The 25722-nt window shown below is 47.5% G+C and overlaps 1 protein-coding gene and 1 non-coding gene across 2 annotated transcripts in view; both read left to right on the forward strand.

The window, feature by feature from the left end:
* The window catches only part of ASIC2 (acid sensing ion channel subunit 2), a 1233617-nt gene that overhangs the window by 988605 nt on the left and 219290 nt on the right, over positions 1-25722 (forward strand). The window lies entirely within an intron of this gene.
* TRNAE-CUC (transfer RNA glutamic acid (anticodon CUC)) lies at positions 11284-11356 on the forward strand. The gene has a single exon. It is a non-coding gene; the product is annotated as a tRNA-Glu (tRNA).

Below are 25722 nucleotides of genomic sequence, written 5' to 3' on the forward strand. Positions count from 1 at the left end.
TTTGCTCATGTAAACATTGATCTGATTCATTGGACCAACAAAGGCCACCCATTTGTGTCAATCAGGATTTCACAGGCTTTCTGGGAACCTCATTTTCCAGTCTGGTGGTCCACATGGTTTTCCCAAATCCAAGGATGGTCACCTACCCTGCCTTTCCAGTGTGAATTATAGATAAACACAGACACGTCCCCAAATACAGCCAATACAAAACTTCTATTTTCCATAACACTTCATAAAATGATTTTTTTCCTGCTAATTCCTTCATTTCAGATGAGGATATACATATCTTAGCTTATTTGATCTGCTGAGTGTCTGTCCTAACAGGGTCACTTAGCATGTCCCCATATCTTAAACTTTTCCCATGGGAAAGGTTATACAAAGAGTAAAAGGCTGGAGAGGATCCTCAGGTGACTCAGTGGTAAAGAATCTGCCTGCCAATGCAGGAGACTTGGGTTCCATCCCTGGGTCAGGAAGATCCCCTGGAGAAGGAAGTGGCAACCCACTCCCGTGTTCTTGCCTGGGAAATCCCACGGACAGAAGAGCCTGATGGGCTACAGTCAGTGGGGTTCCACAAGAGTCCAGCATGACTTAGTAACTGAGCACACATGCAAGAGGATGGAAAGATCTAACCAGTTTAACTGGCTCAGCATCACATTTAGCCTAGCACTCTGCATTTTTATTGCTATTTTGTGAAGTTATAGAAGTGGGTTGGGGTGATAGGAAGCTCTGGGGAGATCTAGCTCATCTCCCTCATGTTACAGAAGAGAAAACAGAGCCTCAGAGAGGTTAAATGACTTTTCCAAGGTCACACAGCTGATTTGTGGCAGAGCCATAACTAGAACTCAATTCTCCCAACTCCCAGTTAGTTGGGCCTTCCTTTAGCTGGTTAAAAATGATCAGGAAGGGGCTTCGCTGGTCGTTCAGTGGTAGAGAATCCACCTGCCAATGCAGGAGACATGGATTCGATCCCTGATCCAGCAAGATCCCACATGCTGCAAAGCAACTAAGCCTGTGCTCCACAACTATTGAGCCTGAGTTCCAGAGCCCAAGAGCCGCCACTACGGAAGCCCACTCGCCCTAGAGGCCACGCTCCACAAGAGAAGTCACCACAATGAGAAGCCCATGTACCGCAACTTGAGAAAAGCTCAAGCAGCAATGAAGACCCACTACAGCCAAAAACAAATAAATAATAAAATTATTTTAAAAAATGATCAGGAAGAAACTGGGAAAAGGTAGATGGGATTTTTTTGTACTACTCACTAGTCTCTTTACTTTTGCTTATATTTGAAATTTTTCATTAAAAAAAATTTAAAAAAAAAAGGCCCTAGGAGAGGGTTTGATTATCGCAGGAGTGGGTCCTGTTTTCTATAATCACCTTTTCAAAGAAGATTTGTGTCATTCCGCCCGAAGGGATCTTGCCTCTACTTTGAATTTCCCTAATGTTACACACAGTCTGTTCCACACCACGTGACTGCTAATGGTGACGCAAGATTGGGGTTTGGGTTTTTGTTTCTGTTTTCCCCTTCTGTCTACCAACCAGAATGCAGGCCTTCCCATCGCTGAAGGTCCAGATCCATTCAGGAGGGGGCCCAGGCCTCTTTTCCAGACGTGTCTTCTCAACCTCCTGCCCACAGAGTAGTGTCCCAGCCAGGATATCTCTAACTTCATGCACCCACAGACTACCCTTTTGCCATCGCCAAATACCACGGCACCCACCATTTACTAAAGATTTTCGTTTGTTGTTGTGTTGCTCAGTCGTTAAGTTGTGTCCTGCTCCTTGTGACCCATGGACGGCAGCACACCAGGCCTCCCTGTCCTTCACTATCTCCCTTCATATCTCACTGTGTCCACTGAGTCACTGATGCCATCGAACAATCGCGTCCTCTGTCACCCCCTTCTCTTTCCTTCTTCAACCCTTCCCAAAATCAGGGTCTTTTCCAATGAGTCAGCTCTTCGCATCAGGTGGCTAAAGTATTGGAGCTTCAGCATCAGTCCTTCCAATGAATATTCAGGGTTGATTTCCTTTAGAATTGACTGGTTTGATCTCCTTGCTGTCCCAGAGACTCTCAAGAGTCTTCTCCGGCACCACAGTTCGAAAGCATCAATTCTTCAGCGCTCAGCCTTCTTTATGGTTTCCTTTATATTTTCCTTTGAGCTGTCTCATTTTTTTACTTCAGTATATTTTTCAGAGAAAACCGTATCATGACTATGGATGGAAAATCAGCTCTATTATCTATGAAATCAGGGTTTGATGTACTAGTTACACTTATTCAAATAGTCATTATGAAATGCACAGTTATTTCGAAAACAGAATGTCCGTCAATGTACAATTTAAAATCTCAATTTACACCCAGCTTCAGGAAACACCAGTCCCCTGCTGGCCTCCTAGGATCTGCCCTGCTTAGCATCTCTGCCCAGAAGGCTGCAGTGTGTGATTGTGGAGGGTGGGGGGCAGTGCATGTGTGTATTCAGCAGTGGGACAGGGCCATCTAACCACTGTGGCAGACACATCTTGTTCTTGTGCTCTCTGCCCAGTGTCCAGGAAACAGGGCTGGCATGTGGTTGGTGAGGACCCCAGCAGACAGTCCTGCATTCACTTCCTGACCTGATCTCCCTGGTCTCTGCTCAGCCTCCTTGCACAGCAACCCTCACCTCAAAGCAAATCTTAACGGCCACCACTGACAATGGAGTAAGACTGCGAAAAGATAGGTCTTAGCTAGAAAATACATGTTTTATGGAGACGATTACATGCTAAAGTGGAATTTGTAAATCAGGAGCTCCCAGAGGTCTCAGGATTACTCTCGCGAATGTCAAGGATTTAACGCTCTCCTGTTTATGGAGAGGCGGCATGATATGCTGGGATGGACTTGGCATTGGAACCACACAGGCTGGCTTTAAATCTAATTTCAGTCTGTCCTGAGAACTTATTGAGGTCCTCTGAGCCTCATTTTCTTTATCTGCAAAATGGGGATAATAAAACCTCCTTGAGCAGGGTTGCACCAAAGATTAACTGAGAAAGAACTGGGTGCAGAGCCCAGCTCTGCAATACAGGCAGCTGTGATTTCTCTAAGTTCCTAAAAGACCACGAACACCTTTCTGAGTCCTTGAAGAAAGAGTAAATTCCCTTTTGTATAGGTTCTGAGTTAAAATGGAGAGTATTTATTATTGCATTTCAATATTATGAGATTGGGTTTTTCATTTATAAATGGCACCTATCAACTGGGGCAGGGGTCCCCAACCCCCGGGCCGTGTCCTTGGGGGCTATTAGGAACCGGGCCACATAGCAAGAGTTGAGCGGCGGTTGAGCGAGCGAAGCTTCATCTGTATTTACAGCCTCTCCCCATCATTCTCATGACTGCCTAAGCTCCACCTCCTGTTGGATCAGCGGCGGCATTAGATTCTCGTAGGAGCATGAGCCATACCCTGTGGGTTCCTTATGAGAATCATCCCCAAACCATCCCTGTTCACCCCAGCCCGTGGAAAAATCATTTTCACGAAACCAGTCCCTGGTGCCAAAAATGTTGGGGGCCGCTGAACTAGAATATTGATTTAATGGATTGCCCCATGGTTTTCTGATGACATAGTGAGCACGGTCTCCTGTGCTGTCTGAGATTTGCCAGATGTGTCTTGTGGCTCAGCTGGGCGTCCCCAGCTCGGTTGTGAAGCCCAGATTGTTACCCAGTCCAAACTCGCTCTGCTCGCCAAAAGATAGGTCAGTAAATCCAAGACAAGATGTTGGGACAAGAAAGGGACTTTGTTCGGGAGCCGGCTGACTGAGAACACGGCAGGCTAGTACCTCAAAATAGTCATCTTGCTGAGGCCGGGCTGCCAGGTTCTTTTATGGATCAGAGATGGGGTGGGGTGAGAAAACAAAGAAAAAAAGACTATTCAATCCTTGCAGATGTCCCCCAGAATGGCAAGCCTCAGGCAGGGGGAAGTGTTAACTTCACTTCCTTACAGTCATTTCATGGGTGGTGTGAAATGGAATGTCTCCTGTCATGTCCACAAACAAAGATGCCGTGTCTGTCGGTGATTCCGGCCTCCCCAAATGTATATTTCTGGGCCTCGCCACTAAGCAGCATAAGCAGCAAAGGAGGGGCGCCGCACCGTTTGACACATGCAGGCTAAGTCGCTTCAGTTGTGTCCTACTCTTTACAACCCCATGGACTGTAGCCCACCAAGGCCCTCTGTCCGTGGGATTCTCTACTCAAGAATACTGGAGTGGGTTGCCATGCCCTCCACCAGAGTATCTTCCTGACATAGGGATAGGACTCGGGTCTCTTCTGTCTCCTGCATTGGCAGGCAGGTTCTTTAACACTAGTGCCACCTGGAAAGCCCTGGCCATTTGCCAACAAAGACTTTAAGAAAGTCACAGTCCTTCACAGATGGGCGGGGTCAGGTTATCTCCCCGGGGCAGGCCGTTATGTATGCCTAAATTAACAAAGATCTTCCCAGGTGAGCTAGTGGTTAAGAACTTGCCTGCCAAGAGCCACAGGTTCAATCCGTGGGTCAGGACGATCCCCTGAAGGAGGGCATGGCAATCCACCCCAGTATTCTTGCCGGGAGAATCCCATGGACAAGGAGCCTGGCAGGCTATGGTCCATAGGGTTGCAGAGTCGGACGTGACTGAAGCCACTTAGCACAGCACATAGCACGCATAATAACAAAAGCGGCAAGATAAGGATTAAAGTCCCAGAGCAGATCCAGCTTGAATTCAACACCAACCCTTCCCAGTTACAGGAAGAGTAGGGAGCATGTCTGTGTCATGGGCACAATTTATGTGCATGGTGGATTCACAGAGCAGGGGTCCTAGACTGAATCTCATGGAATTCATTCAGAGGATCGCCAGGGTCTTCCAGAATGTCCAATCAATACAGGCCTCTTTCCTGCCCGGGTTCAGAACTGTTTGAAAAATAAGAGGAAAAGAGTAAATAAGACAGAGGCCAAAAATGTTACCTTTGTGACCAATAAGGTCTAGATGAGGGATGGTTTATATCTGCAGGAAGATGACTTCTTGAACAAACACTGAATGCTAGAATTATGTAGACTCTCCCCACAGCTGGGCAGCAAGCACTGGACGGGCCTCCCTGTGTAGTGAGCAGAGGGGGCCCCAGATGGGACTCGGGAGAAAAGCTGAATATTGCAGGACCGAAGCTCTTGGTGTATGAAGGGAACAGCAGAGGAGAAGAAGCATCCCCTTGCTGAGGGAGAAGGCAGTTTGTTTGCGTTTATTTCCTGACTGTCAAAGAACCAGCATCCTTAAAGTCTTATTAATTGAGGGCTCATGCCCAGTTAACCTTTGCCATGCATAAAACAGATCATGCTAGAGAGAACAGTGGCGGCTTAAGTATAGAAGGGTTGGGGTGACAGGGGTGTATTTAAATACATTCGGCCACTTTACAAGTTGGATGACCTTGAACCACTCTCTTGGGCTACCTGAGCTTCAGTCTCCTGGTCTATAAAAGAAGATCTATGATGTGTCTGTCACAGGGTTGGTCTGGGTGATAAATGAAATGATCAGGTGGCTTATTACTAGGTACAGGGTAGGGACTTCATAAATGGTCAAGTCAGCTGAAGAGCTAAACAGCCCAGATTCTGGTATTCCAGAATTCTGTTTTCAATGCTGTTTTTTGTTGTTTTTTTTTTTGTCTTGAGAGGGCTGGCCATAAAGAAGATAAAGAACATGGTCCTAGAGCATCTTGATTTATGGAAGGAGGTTGCCTGGAGGCAGAGGAGCAAGAAACACCAGCAGGGCAAGGACCCTCCAGGAAGGGGAAGTGGGAGACCCATCCCACTTTTTCCAGTGTTTCAGATCCTTCCTGTCCCACTGCCTGGGGGATGACAGCCCCTGGTGGCCTCCTGTAGCCCCTCAAGCAGGTCAGGTAAGGAATTTAATGAAATGGAAACTGTCCTTTCAACAGAGAACTCCAGGCCTGAGCTCCAGGCAGTCCCCCAGGAGATGAGGCTGGTATTTGCTTCCTGACCAATTGCCGAGAACCCAGCATTTCCTGTCTCCCTGGCTGCAAAAAGCTTTTTGCTTTCCATCCTCAACAAATGGTGGTCACTCAAATGACCTGGACCTAGAAGAGGAGCTCCAGGGATGGCTGGCCTGAAAGAAACCTTTAAGAATGAGCTGGGGTCCAGTAAGGTCAACAGGGGCCTGAGCTTCATGTGTGAAGCTCCTTGGGCCTGAGACTCCTATCTTGGGAAGGATGTAGGGGAGACTGAACTTTTTTGGAGCAGCATCTGTGCTCCTCCAAGATTCAGTGGACATGAGTTTGAGCAAGCTCCGGGAGATGGTGAAGGACAGGGAAGCCTGGCGTGCTGCAGTCCATGGGGTCGCAAAGAGTCTGACATGACTGAGTGACTGAACAACAGCAAGACAATCTGGGGCTTCTCTCATTTTGCAGACTGCAGGTCAAGGCGGGGATGGAACCAACACCCATAGGCTTGAAGGATCCAGACCAACTATTTCAGGGGAGATGTGCTCATTTGGAAAACTTTTTGGTGCCTGTGTCATAAACACATGATCAAACGAGCCTTTACTGTGTACCTACTAAGTGCCAGGTCCAGACCTGGTGCTTATCTTACAAACTGGTAGGATAAGCAGGCAAATTAACAGACAGGTATGGAAGACAGTGGGAAGTGTTGTCCCAGGGGAACACTGAAGAGGGAGACTTGACTTAGTCTGGAAGTCAGGGTGGGCTTCCTGGAGGAAAGGATGCTTAAGAACGAGCACATGCCTGCACTTAGGGGCTGGGGAGAAGAGAGCTTATGGAGAAAGCACGCACTGTGCTGATCATAGGTGAATACCGAACACTACCCAGTACTCACATCTATGATGGCTTTTTGCAAGTGTCTCTGCAGTTGTGTCCCCAGGTGTCAGCGAACTCTTGTTTTATATTTATTTATGTAGCTTTGCCAGGACCTAGTTGAGGCATGCGAGATCTTTTAGTTGCAGGACATGGTATCTAGTTCCCTGACCAGGGATCAAACTCTGCATTGGGAGCAGGGTGTCTTAGCCACTGGACCACCAGGAAAGTCCTGTCAAGCTCTTCTTTAAATGTATAATCATTGGGTTTGTTGGAGGGGAGGATAGTAATATTCACGGAGCAGCTGCTATGTGCCATGGCAGTCCCAATTACCTTGCCCTATCTTAAGATCATCCATTCATCATCTGACAAATATTTACTGAACACTTTCTATGAACCAGAGAGTGTTCTAGGCCCTAGATTGAACAGCAATATGCAAAACAGACAAAAAAGCCTGCCCTGCAGAAATTTGACTCAAGCTATTGTGGATATAAGAGACACAAATACATATGTGACCCACATGGAATAGGAATCAGTGATATGGGAAAAGACAAGACAGAGCTAATAGCAGAGATGCTGTTGTGGGGTCAGCGTGGAGCAGGGCAGTTACAATTCTAAACAGGATGTTCAGGAAAGGCCTCACGTTTGAGCAAAGACGTGAAAAGGGAGGATCAGGGTACTTGGTGGATATCTAGGGGAGGAATACTCCTTGAAGAGAAACAGAGCATGCCAAGGCCCTGTGGCAGGAATGAGCCTCCTCTGTTTAACAAGGGCAGGGAGGCAAAAGGGACGGAAAAGAGTCAGATCTCAGGGAGAAGGCAGTCAGGCCACAGTGTGCATGCAGCTTTGCTAAGTGTAAAATGAGGAAAAGATGTCAAGTTTGAGCAGAGCAGTTGTGGGTTAAATTTAATGGCTCTGGTGTCAAGAAGAGCCTGGAGGGAGACCACAGGGGAAGCAAGGAGGCCAAGGAGAAGGCAGCTTCCTGCAGCCAAAGCCTTAACATCACCTTGGGCCACACTGCCTGGCTCCTGGCAGGGTCTCCGGTGCCTTCTCCTCTCTCGGGATGAGTAAGTCAAAGGAGCAGCCTCGAGTCCAAAAACCTGCCAGTGTCAGGAGACAGCTCCCAGGAGAGGCGGGCGGCATCCAGTTTTCTCCTTCGATTATGGCAGCAGGATTCTTCACCACCGAACCCTCCAGCAAGTGCCTTTGGGCCCCAGTGGCAGTAGAATCAGGTAGAGAACCCAAACTTTCAACAGAAACAAAACACCAGCATCTATTAAGTGGCGATGTCATCAAGTCTAACCTAATTCCAGAGACCAGTCCCGTGGGCCTCCCCACACCCAACCCTGCTGTGGCCCCAACTGAAGGCCCTCCCCAGGCCCAGCCCTGGCTGGGGCTTGGCCTCCCCTAACACACCTCACCAGCCACCACCTGGCCTCACTGGGGGGACGCCACCAATCACCTCAATAACGATGGTTCTGATGATGCTCTGCTGCTGGCCCAGATGACAGACCTCTGGGTAGCACCCTCTTGAGCGTGATTTCTCGTGTTCCTGAACCACACTCTGTGCTTATTCCCTAGGGCTGTGATAACAAATTGTCTAAACCACGTGGTTTAAAATGACAGAAATGTATTCTTTCACATTTGGTGCCAGAAGTCCAAAGTCAAGGTGTTGGCAGGACCACAGTCCCTGTGAAGCTCTAGGAAAGCCCACTTTCTTGCCTCTTCTAGCTTCTGGCTGCTCTGTGTGTTCAGGCAGCATAATTCCTGGCCTTCTTATCTCTGTGTCTCTCCACCTTCAAGTAAGTCTTCCTCTCTTTTCTCTGATAAAGACACCAATCCATTGGCTTTAGGGCTCACTTTAAATCCTGGCTAATCTCATCTCAAAATCCTTAGCTAATTACTTCTGCAAAGACCCTGTTGCCACATAAGATTACATTCTAAGGTTCCAGGTGGAAACAAATTTTAAGGGGACACTATCCAACCCACTACAGTCTACCTTCTGGCCCCCTTCTCCCAAAGCTCACATCCCACCCACGTGCAAAGTACATTCACTCCTATCCCGTTGCTCCCCAAAGTATTAACCCATTCCAGCATCATCTCTAAATCCAAAATCTTATTTAAATCATGTCAATTCAAGAAATTCCAATGTCTCATCATGGAAATCAGGTATGAATGAGATTCTGGGTCTGATCCATCTTGAGGCAAGATTCTTCTCCATCTCTCCCTAAGGAGATCAGACAGATTACATGGAGGCCAAGGCTGGGTGCATACCGGGCTGGCTCCTTTCCTGAGCAGAGCTCAGAAGAAGGGCTACATAGAGGACCCCTCTCAACCATGTCAAAGAAGGCCAGGTGACCCCTGTGCCCTCAGGGAGCTGGATTAGGGTCACTCATCAGCTTTCCAAGCCACTAAGCCACTCCTACCATCACCACGTATGTCTATATCGAATTTGCACTTCTGCCCTGACTCATTCCAAAGATGATTTGAGTTAGAAATAGAGCAGAGACTCTCAAAACCGAACGGGACCAATTCCCATCCCATGTTTGTGTCTTTGCTGCCCGCCTCTGCTCCCACAACTCTAAAACTCTGCAGCAACAGGGAATTCTCTCCCACATCAGATGGGGAGGCAGGGAGTCATGCCCTCTTACGGTTTCCTCGTTTTAAGACTGGCTGCAGGACCCTGGAAAGGAAGAAGGGGAAGAACAGTGGGACCACTTGGTTTTACCCATATATACAGTCATTCCCAGGCATGGAGACAGACCCGGGTGAGCCTCGGCTGCCTGCATTTGTGGTTATTTGTCCTGTGTCTCTCACTCCAGCTGGGTCTAGCAGTGACCTCGCTTTCCAAAAACAGAGGCTGGGAAGACAAGCGCAGTATAGGGACCAGAGCCACATGCCCTCAGGAGACAGAGGGTGAAGAAAGCCGGAAAGGGCAGGGAAGGATGATGTCACAGCTCTGTATCTACCCTCAGCCTGATCCCATGGTGGGGTGGGGAATGCAGGAGTACAGTTAGCATCACAGACTAATCTGATTCTTCTGCGTCTCTTTGAGATGGGTGACCCCAGTGTCTGTGACTAGCAGACCAGACTCACTCTGAAACACTCTGAAACTGCTCCCCTCCCATCTCAGGTCTCATTGCTCCAGCTCAACAAACCACCATGCCCTCCAGACACTGCAGGGCGCTGGCCAGGACAGCGCATCACAGCCTTTCCCGAGATGAAGGGAAACTTAGTAGTAAGAACTGGTGGCCCCTCGGACCCCCATTTTTAGTAAATTACAGGAAGGCGCCCCACCTTCCCAAAACCTCATAAAAGATGGATGGCATGTTTGTAGAACATCCACGGGTTTTTTACGAACTTCACCTTCCCTGTTAAAAGCTGCTAACTTCAAAGAAAAAAAATTGCTCCGGGCATTTTGGTGGTTGTAGTAAAATGCATTCCCCAGGAACTTGGTTTCCATTTCAGCCTCACAGAAGGAGACAGAGCGGCCGTGTGGGTGCCCACGTGTCTGCTTCCTTGTAGGGGACAAGTTTTATCTCCCTGCAAAGCAACTGATTTATGCTGAGAACTGCCAGCCTGTGGTCATGACCTACTTTGGTCTTTACGATACAATATCCAGGGCTTGGCAGGGCTGCCCCACTTGAAGGAAACCCAGAGTACAGAAGCTGAATCTGTGGGCATGTATGTGTACTGGAGAGTATCCTTTGACAATCCACTTTAACAAAAAATAAAATAAAAATGCATGTGTGTGTGTGCATGCACACGCGCGCATGTGTGTGTGTGTGTGATTTCCTATTCAGTGACCTAAAGTGTCCTTTTGATTTTGAAATTCTGGAAAGAGTTCATGTGTGTATGAATTGGGTCAGATAGTAGATTTCAAACTCGGGAGAAAATAACGTACACGGTGGCATAGTATGTGAGTTTTCTGTTTCTAGAGTGGAACATCTCTGTAGGGGAGAAAGAATAATTTTCCCTCTATCTTTCTTAGTTCTTACCTGAGACCCCTGTCATAAAAGACAGATGAACAAGAGAAAAATAAAGTTTATTAACATGTATATCTCATACTAATCATAAAAGATATCCAGGAGACAAAGAGTAACTCAGAGGTAGCTTTAAATTAAATATTTACTACCACCTTAATGGAGGAAAGAGACGGGGGATGTAGACTTCTTAGGGGAGAGTAAATGATCTCAAGAAAGGATGAACGTGCCCTTAGAAGAATGGGTAGGAGGTATGGTGGTTTGCGGCGAAGCACGTCTGGGTGTGGGGTCAGCATCAAGTCTCCCCTCCTGTGACAAGAGTCTATCTTCCTCACTTGATGACATCCCCAGGGAGGGGATTTATGACAGTTGAGTTCCTTTCAGAGAATTTATCTTTAAACAAATAAGGGGAGTTCCAAGAAAGCCTTTTCCTGCATTTGCTATTTTTCAAGTGCCAACAGCTCCAAATAATCCATACACCAGGAACTTCCCTGGTGGTCCAGTGGCTAAGACTCTGTGTTCTCAATACAGGGGGCCCAGGTTCAACCCCTGGTCAGGGAACTAAGATCCCACATGCTCCAACTAAGACCCAGTGCAGCCAGATAAATAAATGACAATACGTTTTTTAAATCAATGTGCCAAAGCAGGGAATTTGGGAGTGACGCGTCCAGAACTCCTTCAGTCGTCCTTTGGAGTGACACACTGTGCTGCCCTTCATCTCCAGGGCGGCGGTGTGAGCACCTCTCTCTGCCCAGGGCACTGTCCTGGATGTACAGGGGTGGAGATAGGAGGATTGGGGGTTTCAGTGGAGCCCTGACACAGGCATGGATCCGAGAATGCTAGGACTGACAATCATCTCGTTTGCCTGTCCTCAATCCAGGGACCGAGATTGCTGCAGGTGTGGGTGCGGGTGCAGGAAGCTTTCCAGGGGGTGCAGAGGCTCAGAAAGGAGTGAAAGAATCAGCCTCCGGGTCCTCGACTTCCATACAGTCCCCATGTGTGACAGACGGTGCCTGGAATCTGAGGATGGCCCTCTCCGCTTCCCTCTGGTGAACCCCAAGAAGAGTCTCCCACTTTACAGAGAAAGGCAAACCTCACACCTCTGGGGCGGGGGGCACTGTCCTGAGTGGCACAGTTCTCTTGGTGCCTTCAAAGGGACAAATCAGGGATACGCAGCTGCAGAAGGAGCGGTGCCTGAGACAGAGCAAAGAGGGCTCAGTGAGAAGTCGGGAGGGGGCAGCCAGGTCGCCGCTGTCCATCAACCTCCGCATTGTCCAGCGTTGGGAAGGGGCCACAGGGAAGCATATTAAAGGGTGAATGGAAAAACGATGTGAGGTTTTGTGGGTTGAAAGTAAGTCTGATTTGGCTGAATCATTTGACAGCGAGGATGACTTTGCCCTTTAGGTTTGATAGGGTTCATGACATGATCCCCCCAAAATATGGCACCCTGGCCTATCGGATATCTTAAGCTGAAAGAACCCGAAATGAGAACCTACCGGATAACACAGGGAACTCTACCATGCTCTGCAGGAACCTTAATGGGAAGGAAATTCAAAAAACATGAGATATATGTGCATGATGGCTGCTTCATCTTGCCGCACAGCAGAAACTAACGCAATACTGTAACACAACTATATGCCAAGAAAAAAACTTTTTTTTTAAAAGTAAAACCGGGAAAAAAGAATTTGAGAAAACAACAAAAGCAGGAAGTTCACTCTGACCTCCCCCACACCCTTCTCGGAAACAGGTCAAAACTTCCTGTGTGACAGTGGCACTCCCTGAACCAGGAGGCATCCTTACTACCCGAGAGAGGCCAAAAAGGCTGCATAAATAGATCCTGTTAAACTGACCCTTATCTTGCTAGTTATTCTTCATCACTAACTGCCAACCCAGATCACTTTGTCTTATCCATTCTTTTCACCTGTACTGTTTCTTTGTCTAAAAGGTTTGTAAACTTCCTGATCATGTATTCAGGTCTCCATTCTCTTGTAAAGGTTCACATATCCATCTGAAAATTTTTTTAAAAAAGAGAGCCTGCTTTTCTGCAGTTAATCTATCTGTGTCAGTTGAGTTCTCAGACCCCGCTAAAGACCCTAAAGAGGCTTGAAGAAAATGTTTTTCCTTCCCTACTGGTTGTAGGAAGGACATTTTCCATAAATTCCTTGAGCGAAATTTACAACCCAAGGTCGTGGTGAAAATATATTTAAACCATAAATATAAAATAAATTACATTTAGATGCTGCTTAAAAACGTTCGAGTGGTTAAGAGTTGTTCAAATTTATTGTAGAAGTACCTTAGCAAAACTGATCAAGTACCTAGCACGGTGCTGGCAATGCCCTAAATAATAAATATTTGTGGATTGGGGGGAAAAAAGTAAGTAATGGATATGAACGAGGAGATTAAAGCTGCAGAGGATACTTGATTTGTCTATTAAAACAGAAATAAGTGGCGCCAAATTGTACACTTGAAAATGGTTAAAATGGCACATGTTGTGTTATGACTATTTTTATAGCAATAAAAATCCATTAGTGGCAGAGTTGGGTGGCACTCAGGGGCCCAGAATCTTATCCAATGGCTCCTGCTTGCCTCCCTCCTGGTTGCTAATCTTCTTAACTTTCTGCAAATGTTGTTATCAGGGTTTCCTGAAAGATGTCCACTAAACAGAGGACTCTGTTGATGAGAAATGCTGATGCAAGAAGCTAACCAGAGAAGCAGGCTGGAAAAGAGAGTCTCTTAACCTGAGGAAACAGTGGGGTCAGGGGTCAGTGATCACAGGACCCTGATCGCAAGGCACAAAAGGATCTGTCAGGCCTGGATCCTACAGGCATCAGAGTCAGTATCAGAGGCTCAGATCTGCTGCTTGGGACCGCCATGGTGGTCCATGAGGGAAGGGAAGGGAATCCTGCTAGCACCCCTGGAAGATGCAACGGAGTCCATCCATGAGGAGACAGGGCTACCACAAGCAAGGACAGCAGGATGCCCTCAGAGGCAGGCCCCAGGCTTTGGAGGGTTCATTCTGGTCTTCAGCCTGCTGTGAACCTCCGTATAGGGTGAGCAGTGTGAGCTCCAAAGGACCACAACCACCAGGAACGCCACCTGCCCACCCACCCTCAGCCACACTCTGGAATTCCCTTCCCTAAGAGTGCCAAGCCCCACAATTTAGCATCTGTCACACCCTGTGTGCAGGCAGACCTGGGCAGACAGGGGTGAGTTTCCTCCCAAAGGTGAGGAAGACAAGTGCCTGGCTGGCTGAGGCCACATCCCCATTCCCGGGAGGAACCATCAGCTTTTCTCACCTCTAGTGCGGAGCGGCGCTGTTAGCACACAGCTTGGCCTTTGGGCCTCAGCTGACCCTTCACTCCTGCTCTTTCCTCCACCGGAATGCTGAGCTCCCTGAGGACCAAAGAGCCCTGTCAGGCTCCTGAAGCTGGCCGACTCTTGGGTTCCCCCTTTGTTTAGCAGAGGGGTGTCTTCTGTTTCTCTCCCGAAAGGCACCTGTCACAGTCCTGAGCTTTATAGCAGGCATTTGATAAAGATTTCATTGGTGTTGACTATTAGAAGATGCACTTCCTAGACCCACATCACAAATGAATGAGAGCTCTTGGGCACACGAGATTGGCTGTTCTCTGGATTGTCCGTGATATCTCATTGATCAAAATCCAGGTAACGCTCTGTGTGTGACTTACTGCTCTTTTTTAAAGATTTTTTCATATTTATTTTATTTGACTGGGCCAGGTCTTAGTTGCCGAATGTGGGATATTATTTAAGTTGAGGCATGTGGGATCTAGTTCCCTGATGAGGGATCAAACCTGGGACCCCAGTGTTGGAAGTGTAGTCTTAGCCACTGAACCACCAGGGAAGTCCCAGTTTTTGCTCTTTAATAAGTACTCTTAGCACCTTTTTGGAATGTCTGTCTGTGCCAGGCACTGGGCTAGGTGCTTCGTCTCATCATTGCTAATTCTCACACCACCACCATAAGGTTGGCAACACTGTTCCCCATTTTACATGAGAGGATTATGGCTTAGACAGGACAGCTGCTGCTGGTCACATGGCAAATTGGTGGCACAGCTGGGATGGGTGCCCAGAGCTGCCAGACTCCAAAGCCTTTGCCAGCGTGTCTGTGGCTTCCATGACTGGCTGTGGGAGGAGTGCGGTTTACCTTCCAAGGAAATGAACTGAGTGACCCACTGGGTCTTCCCAAGACCAACTTCCGTGGTCCTGGAAGTTTTCCAAGCACAATAGGCTGGCTGTCTACAAACTGGGCTACTCGAGGAATGGGTGAATTGGCTCAGAACCCAGCTGAAATCTCTTCTGTGACTTAAGCAAGATATAGATTCCTGGAAATCCATTCACAAAGTAATATTTTTAAATCCAAAATATATTTTTAAAAAAACTCATACAACTCAATAGCAAAACAAAAACAATCTAATTGAAAAATGGGCACAAGATCTGAATAGATGTTCTTCCAAAGAAGACAAACAGATGGCCAGCAGGCACATGAAAAGATGCTCAATATCACTAATCATCAGGGAAATGCAAATCAAAACCACAATGAAATATCACCTCACACCTGTCAGAATAGCTGTCATCAAAAAGACAAGAAATGTGTTGATGAGAATGTGGAGAAAAAAGAACCCCTAGTATGCTCTTGTGCATTGCTGGTGGGAATGTAAATTGGTGCAGTCACTATGGAAAACGGAATAAGATCCCCCCCGAATTAAAAATAGAACTACCATATGATCCAGCAATTCCACTGCTGGGTCCTTATCCAGAGAAAATGAAAATACTATTAATAACTTGAAGAAATATATGCACCCCAGTGTTCACTGCAGCACTGTTTATAGTAGCCAAGATACGGAAACAAGTCGTCCGTTGATGAATGAGTGGATAAAGGGGATGTGGCACACACATACAATGGCATGTTACTCAGCCTTAAAAAGAAGGAAAGAATGCCATTTGCAGCAACATGGATGGACTTAGAGGGGATTATGCCAAGTGAAATGTCAGACCTAGAATCCCTCATATATGGAATCTAAACAAACAGATAAACAAGCTCATAAATACAGAGAACAGATTGACAGATTGGTGGGGGGGGATGGGGGAAGGAGGTCAAAGGTAGAAAGGAAAAAAGTATACCATGTAATATTCATAGTACTATGTAATACATGTGCTTAGTCGCTCAGTCGTGGCTGACTCTTTACTACCCCATGGACTGTAGCCCACCAGGCTCCTCTGTTCATGGAATTTTCCGGGCAAGAATATAATACGTATATTATCATGTATCAAAACAGCCTTCATCTCTCTTGGACTTATTTTCATTGGCACATCACCTAGAAATGGGACCTTACCATCAACTTGGATATCCACACTGGTGAAACGGCTTACAGAATCCCCTGTTATTTTATTTGGTACAGATGGACATGGGCTTCCTTGGTGGCTCAGCAGTAAAGAATCCACCTGCAATGCAGGAGCCACAGGAGACCTGGGTTCGATACCTGGGTCAGGAAGTTTTCCTGGAGGAGGGCATAGCAACCCAGTCCAGTATTCTTGCCTGGAGAATTCCATGGACAGAGGAGCCTGGAAGGCTACAGTCCATGGGATCACCAATGGTCGGACACAACTAAAGTGATTTAACACACTTCCATGCACACATGGACATGATTATTTACACTGTACAGGAGGGGAAACGAAAGCTTCTGGAAAGGACACGGTGACCCCCAGATCACTCAGCTGAGATGATGGCAGAGCTGAGCTGGAAGCGCATCCCAAAGGGCGCCCACCCCGCAGGCCCTAAGGAGATGGAAGGGGCAATAGATCTCTGCCTTGTCCGTGGTTTCTGGACTGGCAGGCCGGGCTTTGTGTTCCTTTCTCTTTACCTGCACCCTTTTATTGAATACAGCCTGTCCCTGGGCACTGGCTTTCACCAAAGATGGGCAATCACCAGAGGGACTTCTGAGCCCAGAAAAGCAGAAGCTCTGATACGGATGTAGTTAATACATCAGAAGCCAGGACCCCTAGTCTTCTGCTGTCTTTTTGAGCACAAAGCTCAGCTTTTGGCCTTGAGGGCCCTCATTAGACAGAAGTGAAGAGTCCTATGAGTCATTCAGTGGTCAGCCTGTGTGGGCTCATCAGACTTTCGTGAACTAGCATGAGTCCCACCTGGGACATGGAGAAGGAGACAGATGTCCTGCATGACCGTCCTCGGCTACCAGGCACAGCCCCACAGGCCCCATCTGGAGACCAGAACCAGGGCGGCTCAGGGCTTGAAAGGACCTTCAAGGTCATCTGGTCCAAGCGCCTATTAAAGACTACAATCCCACCTGGGTGAGATGGCCTCCTCCCTGCTTGAATACCTTGGGTGACAGGGAACTCAGTGCCCCCAGGAGCAGCCAGAGTTGCAGAGGCCCCTGAGAATCATCTCATCTGATCCTCTCATTGCACAGACAGAGACGTTTCTCAAGCCAGAAAAACAGCTTGTCCCAAGGTCACCCAGCTAGCCAGCGACAAGGAGATGTCTGTTTACCATGTCCTGCACGTCGAACACTCCGGCCGTATTCGGTTCCCATAATGAGCCGTGTCATTTCATGGCTCAACGTCTTTGCTCACCCTGTTCCCCCGCCTGCAATGCTCCTGGAGCCATATCTCCCACCTGCATGGGAAGACACACCTGCCTTATGAGGTCCAACACGGGCGGTTTCTCTTCCATAAAGGCTTGCCAGAGACTTTCCTTCGTAGTTAGAATACTCCCCACCTCCCACACCTCAGGGAGAGCCTATATAGACACCGATCAGAGCCCTGTCACCCTGGAGACCCATCTCCATATTCATCCCATCCTCAGCTCTTCTGTGAGCCTCCTGAGAGTAGGGACCATGTTCCTCGTGTCTTGTGTTTTCCACAGTTCTTGGTCCAGAGAGGTTGGTTAAATAAAGACAGATGAGTGATTGAAGGGATGAACACAGGATAAGCCGTGAAAATGCTTTTAGTAATTTCTACTCATCCTTATAGACTCTGTTTCATTTTTGTTTACCTTTTCTCTCCTCCTCTTGAGTCCCCTTCCCCATCAAAGCCCTTGCTGGGTATAACTCATCGCACTGTCAGAGAAGCTAGGTGATTTGCCCGAATCATCCTGTTTTAAGGACCCTCTCAGAGTCTACGTACTTGAATTTCCAAGTTCAAGGCAAGTGTGGTGGCTAGTTATGCCACTCCCCAGAGGGATTTCTCCTCCAGATGAACCCTCTCCCTCCCCTGCTCAACTTTCAGAGACTATCTTGAGGACCTCTGTCTTCCCCAGCCTCATCTCGGGGGTCCCCATGTCAGTCTCTTGAATTCTGCATCCATATAGCTGATATCCAGCTCCTGGAGAGCAAAGGGGGACATAGGATGCAGATGTGTCCCTCTTGTGTGATGGAAAGAGCTGGGGGGTCAGAGAGACCTTTGCTCAAGGCAGGGAAGGAGTGTGGATAAAGGCTGCCACTGGCAGCGGGTAGCTGTGACCATTTATTGGCTGCAGCCTCCCACACTGAGTGGTCACCTGTGCTTCTGTGTGATGGACTCGCACTCTTACCTGTTAGCGGTTTCCAGGCAGATCTGACCTGCTGCTGGGATGTGACTGTTGCTCACCCATGTGATAATTATGAGAGACTTATTTATTTATTTAGCTGCACTGGGTTACTTAGTTACGCATGCAGGATCCTTCGCTACAGAATGCAAACTCTTAGCTGAGACATGTGGGATCCTAGTTTCCCGACCAGGGATCGAACCTACATTGTAAGGCAAAGTCTTAACCAATGGACCACCAGGGAAGTCCCAATTTCCCTTTTTTAAAAAATGGCAATTTTCCCTTTATTAAAATTGCAATTTCCCCCTTTAAAAAAAAAATCGTGGCAACCATAACAAAGCATAAAATTTGCCATTTTAACCTTTTTTTTTTAAAAGTGTCCATCCAGAGGCACATGGTATACTCCCAGTTTTGGGTAACCACCTCCATTCTAGTTCTAGAAGCTTTTCATCTCTCCATAGCCGTTAAGCACTCCTTTTCCTTGGCCATTTTAACTATCAGCAGAAAATGGGAGCAGCCCTGGGGGCTTCTTGGCTCTACATGGTGAGGAGCCCAAGAGCCTCTCAGAGGGAGAAAAGCAAGGACCCCACGTGGGAAACACTGTCTGTCATCCCAGTGGGTTCAGGTCACTCCACCAGGTCCCCACCTGCTGGCTCGGCGCACCTTCTCTATCTCTCTTCCCACCAGCAGGAAGCCATCCCCACATCTCCCCCTACCCTGTTCCCAGAGTGTTTTCTTTGCCCCTTCCCTATAGGGCAGAGCGGTCAAGGGCACAGATCCTGAGCAAGGCAGATGGGCTTCCAATCCTGGATTGACCTCCCACAAGGTATATATACATCCTTGGGCAGCTTATCTAATCCTTGTGCTTCAGTTTCTATAGCTGTAAAATGGGGTGAACAGCAGCACCTGTCAAGTAGGGTTGCCGTGGGGTTTACACAAGTGAATCCAGGCAAAGCTCTCGGAACAATGGTTGGAAGGACTGTGGCCCACAGGTCCTCCCCATCTGTTACAGGAGGGCTTTGGTGCTCCCAGACCACAGGCCCTCACAGTGCAGGGGAGCCTTGAAAAGGTTGTTTGAAGGAGTCCAAGAGTGTCTAGGTACCCCTGGACACACCCCACTTCCACTCCAGATCTTCACTCATTTAAAATGGCCTGGAGGGACTTCCCCGGTAGTCCAGTGGTTAAGTCTTCGCCTTGCAATGTAGGTTCAGTCTCTGGTTAGGCAGCTAAGATACTCCATGCCTAGTGGCCAAAAAAATCAAAGCATGAAACAGAAGCAATATTGTAACAAGGTTAATAAAGACTTTTAAAATGGCCCACACAGAAAAAAGAAACTTTAAGAAAAAAAAATTTTTTTTAATGAAATGGCCTGGAGAAGTGGGTCTTGCTGTCACACTTGATCAGTGTAAATGTGCTGTAAAAAATGCTGGACTCTCTGCTGAGCAGGCGGGGAAGGCAGCAGAGAAGGGAAGGGACTGAAACTGTGGGTGGGAGGGGGTGCAGCCTCCGTGTGGAGGGATCAAGGGGCTGGCCTGCCAGAGTGCTGACATTGAGAGGGAGCCAGAGTTCGAGTTCTGTGATTTTAAGAGGTTTTATTCCCATTTCCTCACCTCCCCAGAGCAGGGTGATGAGTCACGCAGGGCCCGTGCCCTCCCCACTGACAGCGTTCGGTGGGCTCAGGCCCACTGTCCACTCTGGCAGCCACCAGCCTCCTGTGGCTACTGAACACTTGAAATGTGGCTGGTTCCAACTGAGATGTGCTTTAAGTGTAACCACAGGCTTTTGCTGTTCATTGTTGTTCAGCTGCGCCCAGCTCTTTGCGACCCCGTGAATTACAGCGCACCAGGCTTTCCTGTCCTTTACCTTCTCCCGGAGCTTGCTCAGACTCATGTCCATCGAGTCCATGATGTCATCCAACCTTCTCATCCTCTGCTGCTGTCTTCTCCTCCTGCCCTCAGTCTTTCCCAGCATCAGGGTCTTTTCCAGTGAAAAGGCTTAGATTGGGGGAAAGAATATCAATAATTGTTATACTGACTGCAGTTGAAGTCATACTGTTTTGGATGTGATGGGTTACATAATTATTTTCTTCTCTGTGTGTTTTCTCTACTTTTTAAAGACATTTATTTAATTGACTGTGTTGGGTCTCGGTTGTGGCGCTCAGGATCTTGGTTGCATCACGCCGGATCTTTCGTTGCTATGCACCGACTCCTTAGTTGCGTTGTGTGGTCTCAGCTGTGGTGTGGCACCCAGGCTTAGCTGCTCCGCTGCATGTGGGATCTTAGTTCCCCGGTCAGGGATCAAACCCACATCCCCTGCATTGCAAGGCAGAGTCTTGACCCCTGGACCACCAGGGAAATCTGCTTATTTTACTTTTTTTCAAGCACAGCCTCTAGAAACTTTGAAATTGCATCAGCGGTTCCCTTTATATTTCTGTTGAACCGTGCTGCCGCAGACCCACCCACCCTGGGAGGGAGTCCTCAGCTGTGGGTGCCCAGGGCCTGATCTTTCTCCTCTTCTCATTTCCCTCACTTATTAATGGACTCTGTGAGCACTTATTGAGCTCTAACCATGAGGCAGACGCTGTTCTAGGAGCCAGAGAGACAGGGACCCAGACAACACGTGAGCAGATAAATGGATTATGTATCATTGTGATAAAGGTTATAGAGGAAATTAAGAAAATGAACAGAGTGACCGGGGCTTAAGGGGAGGAAGCTGTTCATCACCTCTTGGCCCTGTTTCTTCTGCCTTCATTGATGTGAGAACATGTGCCGTGCTGTTTTCCTGTGACCTCAAAATTTATCATTGCAGCTGTTGACTGGAAAGCTTGCACAACCTTAAGGTTAAGAGTTATGTTTTATTTGGGACATTATCGAGGACTGTAGCCTGGAATACAGCCACTTAGATAGTTTTGAGAAACCGTTCCAAAGCAGTAAGGGAGGAGCCAGAACACATAGGAGTTCTCGCTGGAAAAAAAAAACAAAACATGCAGTTGATCATCAAAAGACTACTGCTGATCATACCAGAAAAGACATCTCAAAGTAAGGCATTTAGCGCTCTTCTATGTGTGGGAAGATGCAAGAGTCTGGGCTCATTCAAACTACGCCTTTGATGTGCACCCTAGCCATCTAGGGCCAGCATTCTGTTTTTCTAACTCCTGAATCCCCTCAGGATACACTGTTACTGGGTTGCAATAGTGGCTGATGACTTTACGGCTGACATACTTTTTCTGCTGAAAAGGCAGGAGACGTTCTTTGTCCACACAACTTCGTCTTAGACATCTTAAACTGCATGCTGTGTCAAACTAGCAAACTCTTCTTCATCTTCCAAAACCCTGTTCATATGTCATTTTCTGTCTTAAGACTTTCTTGCCTCCAGAATAGAGTTGGTTGGTGTGAATTCTGTGACTTGTACACTTTATACTGTTGTGCATAACCATTCCATAAATATTAATTCGGGTTTACTATGTACTTGACACTGTTTTAGAAGCCAGGAATCAATGATAAACAGATGCAGTTCTTGTCACAGGATGTTTGCAATTGCACTATACTTGTTTGTTTCCTTGTCTGGTCCTTCCCTTGGACCACAAACTCCTTGAAATATGGCCATTTTCTTTGCCTCTGTGTGCCCAGAATCCTTACAATGCTGCCTGGCACATGGTGAGATCACTACAAATTCTTGATAAATGAATGGGGGGGAGAAAGGAGGAAGGAAAAAGTCTGCAGTGATGATATTAGGGAGGCTGTTAGTAATGACATCAGTGCTTGGGGCCATGGAAACTTCTTTTCCCTATAGGAAGCACAGATCCCTATATTTCCTCACCTTCCCCGGCTGCTGCTGGCTGAGATCAAGGACTGTAGCCAGTGGCTTCTTAGCCCTGAGCACCAGAGCAAGCTTGATGCATAATCCTGCTCCCACTGAAGCCTTGACTGGCAGCTCAGAGATATGTACACTATGGGCTTCCCTGGTGGCTCAGTGGTAAAGAACCTGCCTGCCAGTGAAGCAGATGCGAGAGACTCAGGTTAGATCCCTGGGTCAGGAAGATCCCCTGGAGGAGGAGGAAATGGCAACCCACTCCAGTATTTCTGCCTGGGAAATCCCATGGACAGAAGAGCCTGGCAGGCTACAGTCCATGGAGTCGTAAAAGAATCGGACACGACTTAGCGACTAAACAACAATGTATACTACAACTGTACCATGCTTTTCACTTTCTGAGTTTTAGGATTGGACACAGTCCCAGTCCTTAAGCTCATGGGGTCAGCTGTCCCTTGGAACCAGAACTAGCTCAATGGCCACCTGGCCAGGGGGAAAGACTTGAGTCTTAGAGGGCTGGGGGAGGAAAATAAGAGGGAATCTGATGAATGAGGACATATTTACAGAGTACTGTTAATTACTAAGATTTGTTAACTCCTGACTATATACCAGGCTCTGTTCTAAGCACTTGACATAAACTAATTCTTGTAATCCTTGTAAGGACCCTATGAGTACTATTAGTCCCACTTTACAGATGAGAAAACTGAGGCACAGAAATATTAGCAATTTGCCCCAATCACACAGACAGTAAGTGTCAAAGCAGGGATCCACATCCTGCCTTCTAACTTGTACACTGCCTCTCTGTACAGAGTATTGTATTTAATCACCTCCCTGCTGGTGAACACTTGAGTGGTTCTTGTTTTCTTGCTATAGCAAGCATTGCCACAGTATGTGCGTCATTTTGTACATGTGCAAGTATTGCCCCAGGGTTACCAAGTCAAAGGTGTTAGGCATTTTTCACTTTTATAGAGAGTGCCAAGTTGCCCTCCAAAAATGGCTGACCATTTTACACTTTAGTTCAGTTCAGTTCAGTCGCTCAGCCGTGTCCAACTCTTTGCGACCCCACGAACCACAGCACATCAGGCCTCCCTGTCCATCACCAACTCCCAGATTTCACTCAAACTCATGTCCATCAAGTCAGTGATGCCATCCAGCCATCTCATTCTCTGTCGTCCCCGTCTCCTCCCACCCCCAATCCCTCCCAGCATCAGAGTCTTTTCCAGTGAGTCAAATCTTCTCATGAGGTGGCCAAAGTATTGGAGTTTCAGCTTTAGCATCAGTCCTTCCAATGAACACCCAGGACTGGTTGGATCTCCCTGCAGTCCGAGGGACTCTCAGGTGTCTTCTCCAACACCACAGTTCAAAAGCATCAATTCTTCGGCACTCAGCTTTCTTCACAGTCCAACTCTCACATCCATACATGACCACTAGAAAAACCATAGGCTTGACTAGTCGGACCTTTGTTGGCAAAGTAATGTGTCTGCTTTTTAATATGCTATCTTGATTGGTCATAAGGAGGCAGCTTTTCTATGCCAGTCTGTCAAACAGCTGCAGAGCTTGCTTTAGATGGTGAGGACCAGAAGGGGCAATCAGTTCCCCATCAGACTCGGGCTCAGGGGCTCCATCTGGCAGGGTTCCCAACAGAGCTTCTCCTCCTCCCAAGGCAGGAAGGCTTTGACAGCCCCTCTCAACAGCACCTGATGTTCATAGGGGTGCCCTATCCCCCAAGCCAGACTCCTACCAGTGGATATGGGACAGCATGTTCTAAAGTCCCCATGACTAGCCAAGGAATGGCAGTAGCCCCAGCTTCCAGCATAGCAAAGCAGCTAATGCCCAGATCAGAGAGTCGTGGGGAACTAAATTAACAGGTGTGTGTCCATCACCTTCTAAACCTCATTGCATGTCAGTGAGAATTAAATAAGATGTCACAAAGGACTTCCCTGGTGGCTCAGTAGTAAAGAATCCACCTGCTGATGCAGGAGACACAGGTTCAATCCCTGAGTTGGGAAGATCCCCTGGAGGAGGAAATGACAACCCACTCCAGTATTCCTTCCTGGGACATCCCATGGACACAGAAGCCAGAGGGACTACAGTCAGTGGGGTCACAAAGAGTCAGACACTACTGAGCACACACGCTTCCAATTCAAGCACGGATCTTTTAGCAAGTGTGTATTCACTTTTTCATTCCTTTGACTTTTATCCGTTACTTCCTTCCAGTTCGGTCAGCTGTCTTTCTCCACACGTTTAGCTCATTCATTATTCAGCTCACAACCACCTTCTCTGAAAGCAACATCGCTTTACCTTTCTCCCACTGATCTCATTTCTCCAGCCTTCCTCCTCCCCTCCGCACCATCTCCCACTCCCCCAAAGCCCTGAGACCCGTGAGTCCCTTCCCCCAGTCTCTGTTTCCTGGAAACAGATGCAACGTGTACACACTCAGGTGCCACAGCTGGAGACTGCCAGTCACCATCATATTTAATATGTGGCCTCATGAATAATTCAGGACCCAGAAAGCAAGAGCGTAATAATTAACATTAAGCAGGAGGGGAACTCCTGTTCCAACACAGGCGCATCCATTTTACGGGTAGGATTTTGCCAAGTTTAAATGCACAGCACCTGACCCCTTGTTCTTGGCTTATGTTCGGAGTTGTCTTCTGTATTGAAACAATGTGTCCAAACCTCATGTAATCCAAATAGGAGCTCTATCCAAGAAGCTGGTCTATTAGTAAAATCCTTGAAAAGAAACAGAGGTGTCCACAGAAATACCCAGACCTATCCCGTGGAATGTCACGTGCAAAAATCAAATGTTTTGTGACCAGCATCTTCTTTGTCCCTTGACTTCTTTTCTCCCCCAGCAAATTATGAAGGTCCAAGGCAGAGCCTAAGTCTGTCATCCGTGACCCACCTCTACCTGGGTCCTAGCATAGCATCTGGCACAGAGGAAGCCTGAATTAAGATTGGGGCACTGTCCCTCACTTGCATTATCTTTTCGGGGACACTGTCTCCCCATCTGAGAGAGCTTGGTGTGTGGTTGCCGTGAACATTAAAGTTCTAGGTTTCTTTGTCTTAGAGATTTCCTGTCTGGGACCAAATATTCTATAAAGAAACATTTAGGGACTTCCTTGGTGGTCCAGCAGTTAAGACTCTTCACTTCCACTGCAGTGGGGTGTGGGTTCAATTCCTGGTTGGGGAAATAGGATCCCACAGGCAGCATGGTCAAAAAGTAAAAAAATAAACAAGTAAATAGAGCCAAGATGAACCCGCGTCTCTTCCACAGGCAGGTTCTTTACCACTAGGGCCACCTGGGAAGACTTTGTATATATGTACATACATTTAAATGCACCAGGCAAATTCTGTCTTTGAAGCCAGGCTGAAAATCTTGTCATAAAGTACACTAATTAATTTAGCTGGTAACCCCAAACATCTGGATGTTTGTTTTCTTTCCTCTTAAAAAAAATCTGTTGCCAAAGAGCAAACATTTGAAAGAAGAGGGGAGAGGAGAGGGATAATTCAATATATTTTGGTTGGGTTCTGTGAGATGCAGGTTGAGATGGAAAAG

This window comes from Moschus berezovskii, chromosome 20 (genome assembly GCF_049115385.1).
Source record: "Moschus berezovskii isolate FMDL1 chromosome 20, NW_MosBer_1.0, whole genome shotgun sequence".
In the NCBI taxonomy this organism is placed as follows: Eukaryota; Metazoa; Chordata; class Mammalia; order Artiodactyla; family Moschidae; genus Moschus; species Moschus berezovskii.